Genomic DNA, 9,731 nt, shown 5'->3' on the forward strand with positions numbered 1-9,731 from the left:
CGGAGGAATCATTCATCGGTGCGTCAAGGATCATTCATCGCTGCATCGAACCTCGTATCTGAACATTTTCAAAGGACTACTTGATAACATAATATGTAAGTGATTCTATTACCGATTTGTAATTGTTTCTATTGATCATTATTGTACTGATGTGAAAACCGATTACGAGTCTGTACCCACAATATCGCTGTTAATAAACCGCCTGAACATTAGTTGATTGTTTCTTTTGTGCGATCATTCTCAGAGTGATTTTGGTCGTAACAAAATAGGAATTTCCAATTTTGAAGGCCATTATGGCGGCCATCTTAAATAATTAACTTAGTTGAATCATGGTGATTCAGATTCAGCACCCTAGAAATAGGGTAAAAACACCAACTGTTTTCAACTTTCAAGATTCAGATAGAAATGTAGAACTTGGGAATATCCGGTTTTTGCATCCATTTTGGCAGCCATCTTTAATATCTCAAGACCGGCCCTCAAAGATACGAGAGTTCCATCGTCCAGTTTCGAATTCAGTACTCCCCGAAATAGGGTAGATCCATCAAAAAATCACAGGGCAGACTGCAAAACAAGTTTAACCCCAAAATCTGGCTTTGCCACCCAGAATAAGATGCGGGTTGTGCCCGGTAACCTTCCCTTGTCAACCCCTGCTTGGATTTACCCGCCAAATCCAAATACTATACAGGCCGTGTCACATCTATCCGGGCAAGCTACGCGGGCTTGTGGCGAGGAGGTAGTTTCCAGCACGTAGAAGATTTTCAGCGGGCGAGCAAGAATGTTTGCAATTTTCATTCATGCCTTCTCATACCGTACGCATGTACGGGGGGACTTCTGCAAGGCTCCGCACGCAAGGCTGGTGTGACACGGCCTTCAGTTACGACAAGCCTTACACTAGATAGCAGCCGAAGACCTCAGTTGGCTTGAAATCATCACACGAAATATCCTTCGCCAGTTTACCACCTCTTACCGGATAGACAAAGTCTTTCTTCAGCCTCGACAGCAAAATGACCAAACCCGTCTTTATAATGACTTGGAGTAATGAATTCTGACTGTACGCCCTGCTCCACGAGGGGCCTTCTTCCTCTTCTTCTTCTCCTTCTTGTGGTTAAGTTAGCCTCATTCAATAAGATGAAGATTCTTGCAGACTATGTTATTTACATTTTAATGCAGTTTATTTACAGATATTTACACGCACATAACAAATATGAGGAACAAGACTAGCCACTGTGATCAAACGCAAGTCGTTACGAAATTTCCAACGACAGGAAATTCGTTCTGCGGACGTCCAGAAAACCTTTGAAAACCGTCGAGAACGTTCAAAAAACATTTTAAGAACGTCTAAAAAGTATTATGACCTGTTCCAGAACGTTTAGAGAACCTTTCATATCCGTCTGGAACGTCCAGAAAACCTTTTAAGAACGTCTAATGCTTATTTTTTTGCTGGGTATTTAAAAGATATATAAAGTATAGTTATGAGATTATACAGGCCCAGTCTGGAATTAATGTACCCAAATCTTATATAATCTTATCCTAACCTGTTCCTAACGTCCTACCACATATACCTATACTATACGTCCTATTTTCAATTGATGAATCTGTGTCACTTTCTTTGGTATACCAGCAAAATTTTGTAATGCATGAAGACATCGTTACTAAGAGTAGATCACACGCACCCTAATTATACATATTTACATTTGAAAATACCGAGGGCAATAAATACAGGGAATTCCAGCCCCTTACTGTTCTCGGAAAGAACGAATGGCGATGCGATTCAATTCTCGAGTATGGTATCTGATAGGAATGTGGTTTGATTAGCCTGTCGTTTTCTCTGCGCTGTTCCAGAGTGGTCCAATCAAGTTCTTGCAGCATTTTGGTGATAATTGAGGCATTATGGTAGCGATTCAAAGTGAATCTCGTTGTTCTTCTCTGGACAATTTCCACTTTGTGGATAAGGTTCTTGGAAGATGGGACCCAAACTGAGGAAGCATACATTGGTCGAACCAAAGTCTTGTAAGCTGTGGCTTTGACATCAGATGATTTTATGGAAAGAATGCGTCTAGTTATTGATGTGTTGGGCCCCCTCAAATCAGAAGCGATGGTTGCACCACAGTACTTTACTGATTCAACAGATTCAAGATGGGCGTTATTTAGATGATACACGTGTTGCACCTTTCTTCTTTTCCTGGAAATTGTCAAAACCTTGCACTTATCTGTGTTCAAAACCATCATCCATTGATTTTTTTTTTACTTTGTTTAGGTCCTCTTGAATATTTTGTTTACGATGTTGATTGTCACCCAGCTAACATTTGCAAGTTTTCTGAACGTTCTTGAAACGTCCCAAGTTGGTTATTTGGACGTTTTGTCTAAACGTTTTCAGAACGTCTTTTTGTCGAAGGTTTTCGACGTATTTAAAACGTTTAAAATGGACGTTATTGAAATGTTTTTAAACGTTTAAAAATCAATAAAAAAAAACTTTCGGAAATTTTTAAAGACCTGCAGTAAACCTCTTGAACGTTATAGACGTCAGCAAAACATTCTAAGAATATTCAAAATGTTCTGTGGACGTCCAGAAAACCTTTGAAAACCGTCTAGAACGTTCAAAAAACGTTTTAAGAACGTCTAAAAAGTCTTATGACCCTTTTCAGAACGTTTGGAGAACCTTTGATATCCATCTAAAACGTCTAGAAAACCTTTTAAGAATGTCTAATGTTTATATTTCACAGGGTATTAAAAAAATTATGATATTTTATATATTTTCTGAGACTAATGTGTCCTAATCCTGTATAATCCTATCCTAACGTATTCCTAATGTTTTACCATCTATGTATTCCCAATTGATGAATCTGTATCACATTCTTTTATGTACCACCAAAATGTTGTAATGCATGAAGACATGGTTACTAGAATTAGATCACACACACACTTTTGAAATCGTTATGTGTTTGCTGAGCAGTGGTCATGTAGGAAATTGCATCGTCGGCAATACTAAGTCCCCACTTTGACGCTGTATATGCAGGGGCCACGGAACGTTTTTTTCTTCAGTGTGTGTGTGTGTGGGGGGGGGGGGGGTCTTGATCAACCCCCCCCCCCCCCGCTTAGACGCACCGGCTCGTATCCAGGATATGATCTTGGGGGGGGGGGGGGCAGTTACTATGCGAGGGTGCGAAGCGACCGAGCCCGAGCGGATGGAGCGAGAGGGGTAGGTTGTGGGAGGGGGTGTCCGCCTGCCACGGTGAGAACTTATTGCAATTTGATGATGTATATGGTGCAATTTGATGCATGTTCTTGCGTGTCTTATCTACTTGAAACGGCCCCACTTGTTTAAGGTAGCAGGATGTTTGGTAGTTGATTATTATTGAACAATTTGCCTATAAAGTGGTAACATTCAAATAAACTTCTTGTATTAATTCTAAAAATGAATTTCATGAACGCTGTCGGTTAAGCAATCAAACAGAAAAGGCAAGCACACGAGGGTGTACATAAGGGACATTTCTTCTCCCACACGAAGGTGATTTTATATTTTCAGACCTGAAATTCAGCGACCTGGTGCAAAGTTTTGGTGCAGTACTTTGGTGCAGTACCCCCCCCCCCCAAAAAAAAAAGAAGAAAATAATGGAAATGACTCGGTTTTTTTTTTTTTTCAGGGAAGTGCTAATAGCAAAATTATGGAATTTAGCTCTTATTTCTAGTGTGCATCATCTCTGTATATGTACAAAGTCTAGTGAGGTAGAGCTTAGGGGAGGGTGTGGGAGGGGGATGCCCCTCCCTATCGACGAAGCTTTAGCGTTTTTATGCCTCCGCCACGAAGTGGTCCGGAGGCATTATGTTTTCGGGCTGTCCGTCCGTCCGTCCGTCCTTCCGTCTATCCGTCCGTCCTTCCGTCCGTAATGAATTTTGTGGACAGCGTAACTAAAAAACCTTTTGAGGTATCCTAATGAAACTTGGCATGTATGTGTATTAGGGAGTGAAGTTGTGCCTATCAACTTTTGGGTGCACATGCTCAAGGTCAAAGGCCAAAAGGGCAACGTCAAATATGTAAAATTTCACTATTTCCACCATATCTATGCAATGCCTGAAGATATTTTCTTGAAACTTAGTGTACACATGTATTACCCAATTAAGATTCTCTGGTGAAGGTTTGGGGTCATGAGGTCAAAGGTCAAAAGGTCAAAGGTTAAGTAAAAATATTAAAACTTCACTCTTTTCTCCGTATCTTGGAAATTGTTCAAGGTATCTTCATGGAACAGTATACATGTACTGACTGGTAGTGATTATCTAGAGAATTTAGGGTTCATGGGTCAAAGGTCAGGGGTCAAAGGTCAAGGGCAACACTTCAAAATTTTACTATTTCCCTCATATTTATGCAATGCCAGCAGCATTATTATTTTTTTTACACTTGGTGTATGCATGTACATGTATAACCTAATAGAGATTCTCTGGAAGCTTTCTTTTTTCTTCTTTTTTTTTGTTTGCCTCAAAGGTCAAAAGGTCAAAAATCAAGGGAAAGTGCTGAAATAACTTTTTCCTCAATATCTCAGAAGTGCCTCAAGTTATCTTGAAACTTACTACATATTTATGCATGTTGTGCCTGACAGTGATTATCCTATGAATTTTAGGGTCAAAGGCCGGATGAAAATGGTAACAATGAACTTTTCAATACGGAAATTGCACTTTTTCTCCATACCTTGAAAATTACTCAATGCATAAACTTATGAATGGGTCAAAGTAAATCCCCAAATATATGCTCTCCTTTTCATCCAATTAAACCTAGGTCAAGGAAGGTGAACATTCAACACATTTGTGACAAACTTGTCATTTTAATAATTTGCCAATTTTGTGAAAATGTAATCACACATTGTCTACATGTACTATAGACCTATTAGGAGAATCATGCATTATGGAGGAGGCATACCAGGCGCCTTAGCGACATTTCTAGTTGAAACTGAAATAAAGCGATCTGAAGCACTTTTTTTGTCCCCGCCGAACGAGTTCGAGCAGGGGACTATGAAACGGGCTCCGTACGTGTGTGTGTCCGTGTGTCCGTCCGTCTGTCCGTGTGTGCGTCCGTGTGTGATCAAAATCTTCAATTTGCTACTTCTCTGTCATTTATGAGCCAATTTTGATTCTGTTTGCTTTATATGATAGCACTACATGGGAGCTTTGAAACTTCTACACAGAATTTCAGTTGTGACCTTTGACCTTGACCTTTGACCTATATTGTACATTTTGCTACAAAATGCTACTCCTTCGCCATTTCTAACCCGATTTCGATTCGTTTGCTTTATGTGATAGCACTAGTGGAGGGCTTCAAAACTTCTACACAGAATTTTGACCTTTGACTTCTTTGACCTTTGACCTTGATTTTTTGATCTGTAATGTACATTTTGCTACAAAATGCTACTCCTTCGCCATTTCTAACCCGATTTCGATTTCGTTTGCGTTATGTGATGGCACTAGGTGAGGGCTTCAAAACTTCTACACAGAATTTTGACCTTTGACTTCTTTGACCATTGACCTTGATTTTTGACCTTTATTGTACAATATCTAAAAAATGCTACTCCTTCGCCATTTCTAATCCGATTTCGATTCCGTTTGCTTTATGTGATGGCACTAGGTGAGGGCTTCAAAACTTCTACATGGAATTTTGACCTTTGACTTCTTTGACCTTTGACCTTGATTTTTGACCTGTATTGTACATTTTGCTACAAAATGCTACTTCCGGCGGGAACATATATTACGCACCGCGTAATTTCTACTTTTCCTTGTTTTTTGGGGAAATTCGGAAATTGTCATTTCCCAAAGTATATTAAGTCTATAGAGGGGACCAATCAATGGGAGGATGGCAAGATACCCCTCCCATATTCCAGGGAGCTATTTTTTTCATTTAGAACTGTAGATTTAACTTGGGCACTTTTCTGTTGGAATATCTGGAAATTTGTCAATTAGAGAAGTGCAAGTCTGTGGAAGGACACATATCTGGAGGATGTGGGAGCAGATAAGCCAAGGCTATTCCCCCTCCTACATGAGGGAGATTCTGTATTTTCTGATTGCGCAGTTAAACGTTTTGGTGGATACATTTTGTGGCGTATTTGGAGAACTCAAAGTGTAGCCATAGTCTACTTGTATGAAAAAGGGGGGGGGGTTGGGGTGGAGGGGGGCAAACAGGGAGAAAGCGTGGGAGAGTGCTATCCCCAACCTTTCCGTGCGACCGAGCTTTTGCCTTTTTAAAGTTTAAATTGAGATATATCGTATACGCATATTTGATGGAATATTCACGAAATGAAAAAAAAAAATGTCGGGGAACTGAGAGAGGAAAGGGTTGATTAAAAGGGAATAACTTTATTGTACATGAGGGAACTTTTGATTTTTTTGGAATGTAAGTGGTGCTTATCAGACTGGAACTTGCTGTAAGGGCGGAATCTTAGGAAATTCAAATTTTATTGGGCGTTGTGAGTGTTTCCCCGATTTTTCCTCTTATTTTTCTTCCTTTTTGCTTTTTTTTTTCACGAACCAAAAGTGTGTGTGTGTGGGGGGGGGGGGGGGGGGGGCTGCAGCCCCCAGCCCCCCCCCCCCCGGTTCCGCGGCCCCTTGTATTTACGTTTTAAAAATGTCCATCTTATACGAAGACCTATATATATACCTTAAAAAAAAAGTTTATGAAACTTTCTGTGTTTGCTTGGTTGTTTATGATGAGGTTAGAGTAAAGATTAGGGTTAGGGTTAGGTTTAACAATAACAATTAACAATTGATATGATTTTTACAGCGGGTTTAGGGTATACAGTTTGGGTTAGTACTAGGATTAGGTTCAGAATTAGGATTAGGGTTAGGGTCAGGCGAAGGGTCCGGGGTAATTGCCTATTAGGGGGTAACTGCCCTAGACCCCCTCATCAGCGCAATTACTCCCCCCCCCCCGGCCAATTACCCCCCCCCCCCCCCGCTAAATACTTGTTAGTGATAAGGTTAGAGTAAAGATTAGGGTTCGGGTTAGGCATAGAGTTTACCTCTTCATAACACAATTTGAAATTGGGAATAACTGAACAATAACGTAGGTAAGTTCATTCTTAACACAGAAAAGTTTAACCCAGCATAAGCCTTTAGATGTCAATGTCTTTTGTCAAATTGAACTAGTTCTCAAATCTATATTTTTTTTATTTCAATATTCATAAATGGGCATTAATATTCATTAGTCATTCAGAAACCAACGACGAACACGTAGCGGACCAAAGAAAAACATTTTTTTAAACGTTCATTGAAGACGAAGTCAACGTAGCAGACTTATCAAAAACGTATTGTAACGTCCATTGACGTTTTTAAAACGTTTTCAAAAAAAAAAAAAAAAACCTGTGCTTTGCTGTAAATGCTAAGTCCCAACTTTGGTGCTGTATATGTACGTTTTAAAAACGTCCATTTTATACGAACACGTACGAACGTCAAAAAAAAAAAAAAACACTTCTGAAATCGTTATGTGATTGCTGGGCAGTGGTCATGCAGGAAATGGCATCATCGGCAAAAAGGCGAATCTTTGACGCTAGACCATCAGGCAAAAGTCATTAATGTAAAGCAGAAAGACGCAAGGCCCGAGAACTAAACCCTTGATGCACTCTAGATCCTACCGCTATTGGAGAAGATGTAATACAATCCAAAACGACCCTCTGACTTCTTCCATTGAGAACGCTTTGAATCCATTTCAGATTTTCCCCCTGATACCATATTAGTAGTCCAATTTACGTAAAATCCACTCCTGTCCAACCTTGTCAAAAACTTTTAGGCCTGGAGTAGATCGCATTGTGTTTTGGTTGTCGTGAATAGCAACATGTCCATCCTACAGAAAAACAACACCTCTGACACCAGTATCTTTCAGAATAACCTGCTGTTTGCCTTTTACGTCGTAGACAAGTCCTCCAAATCAAGAACCAGCTGCAATTTGAAGAAATTTCATTATGCAGTACAACAGACATGACAGATCTTAAAAAAACCTTCTCATTAAAGTTTTATAAAAGACACATAAGTATGTCTTCAAAACTATAGTTAAATAAGATCCCTAAATAAACGAAGCTACATCACGCACTCAAATGTAATTCGTTGAACGAATCAGAATGCCGCTAAGATGACGGAGGAACCCTCGACGACGACGGCGGCGGCGGAGTGGGAACCCTCGGCGGCGGCGTTGGAGCCCTTGGTGACGGCGAAGGAACCCTTGACGACGTCTTTGGTGGCAGCGGCGGCGGAACCATTGACGACGACGTATTCGGTGGCCGCAAAGACGATGACCGCGGCGGCGTACCTTTTATAACGTTTGCTCTGGAATGCGTATCGGGGTGTAGAGTAACAATCACTCCAAGATCAAGCTCATTCAAACCTGTCCCTCCTCGTCTAATTTGCTTGAAAACAACGCGCTGTCCTTGCAAAGTCGTATTCAGTGGCACTTCGTAATTGGGATCACTCTTTCCGAGAAGGTCTTCCAATTGTTGACATAAGGTATCGTAGGTAGTCAACGCTTCGCCCTCTAGATGTGTCTTCATACTATTTTCAATCAGCTCACTAATTTTCTTGATCTGACTGATTTGTTGCTTGCTGGCATCTCTCATCCCTCGAAGCTCTTTTCGATACACCCCGATACGCCCCGTACAATTTGTGATCAGGTGATCTCTTCTCTCCTGAAGCTGTTGGATCGACTCTTCGCACGTCTGTTCGATCTCTCGGGAGAGCTTATCCAGGATTTGCTTCATCTTAGCATCCTGGTCCTCGACGAACACCATGTATTCATCAATCTTCGACATCTTGACGTCGGCTCGACCACGCAGCTCACCGATCTTCTTCTTCTGTGCATCTTCATATTCTTTGCCGTCAAGGACCTTGTGCCCCGCTTGACTGTGTTCCATCATGCCACAACGGAAGCAGACGAACTTCTTGCACTCTACGCAGAAAAACTCCTCATCCTCGAACTTGTGCTTCTTACATTTACGGCGTTTCTTTTCGGAAACTCTCCCCGAAGCGATGCCGCCCATCACCTTCACAACTTCATGTCCCACAAACTTGTCCCACCTGTCATGAGTCTTGTAGCAGTCGACGCACATGTAGTCGTCGCATTCGTGGCAATAGGTGACGGCTTGTGGCCTCTCGTTTCCACTGCACACCGTGCAGTCTAGGCTCTCCTGGTCCTTGACATCTTCGATTAGAGACTTGATTGGATAGTTACACTGCAACAGGTCAACATTTCCTTTAGGGACGTTGGTGATCTTGCGGCAAACTGGACAGGTTAGCTTGCGCCCTTTTTGAGAGATAGAAAGTTGAAGCAGACAGTCTTTGCAGTAGGTGTGGGAGCAAGACAGGAGCCTTGGATCAACGAAGACGTTTAGGCAAATGGGGCACTGGAGGTTTTGTGCAACGAGATTTTTTACACTGGTTGCCATGGTGACGTTCCTGAGTATTAGAAAAAAAAATGGTTGATTCCATGAGACACTCTCTACTTTGTCAACTCTGTCAATAATCTGGTACCAAGGTAAAGAATCATATCATGAGACCTTCAATAATACCTTCAATAACGCTGTCCCACGTAATCAGTATGTCAAGCAAACAATCAATAAAACATTTAATCAATAGGGGGATTCACACGTATGCAGGTTAGCACGTTACAAAGGTCGAGATTTACGTCGCAATCGAAACTTTAGAGTGGATCCAGGAACTCCTTAAAGGGAGGGGCGCAATGCGAGGGAGTGTAGCGAGCGAGG

The 9,731-nt window shown here is 41.3% G+C and overlaps 1 pseudogene; it reads right to left on the reverse strand.

Moving 5' to 3' along the window:
* Positions 1–788: 788 nt before the first annotated feature.
* LOC140242455 (E3 ubiquitin-protein ligase TRIM56-like) lies at positions 789–9,413 on the reverse strand (annotated as a pseudogene).
* Positions 9,414–9,731: the final 318 nt, after the last annotated feature.

Source organism: Diadema setosum, chromosome 19, assembly GCF_964275005.1.
Source record: "Diadema setosum chromosome 19, eeDiaSeto1, whole genome shotgun sequence".
NCBI classification, from domain to species: domain Eukaryota; kingdom Metazoa; phylum Echinodermata; class Echinoidea; order Diadematoida; family Diadematidae; genus Diadema; species Diadema setosum.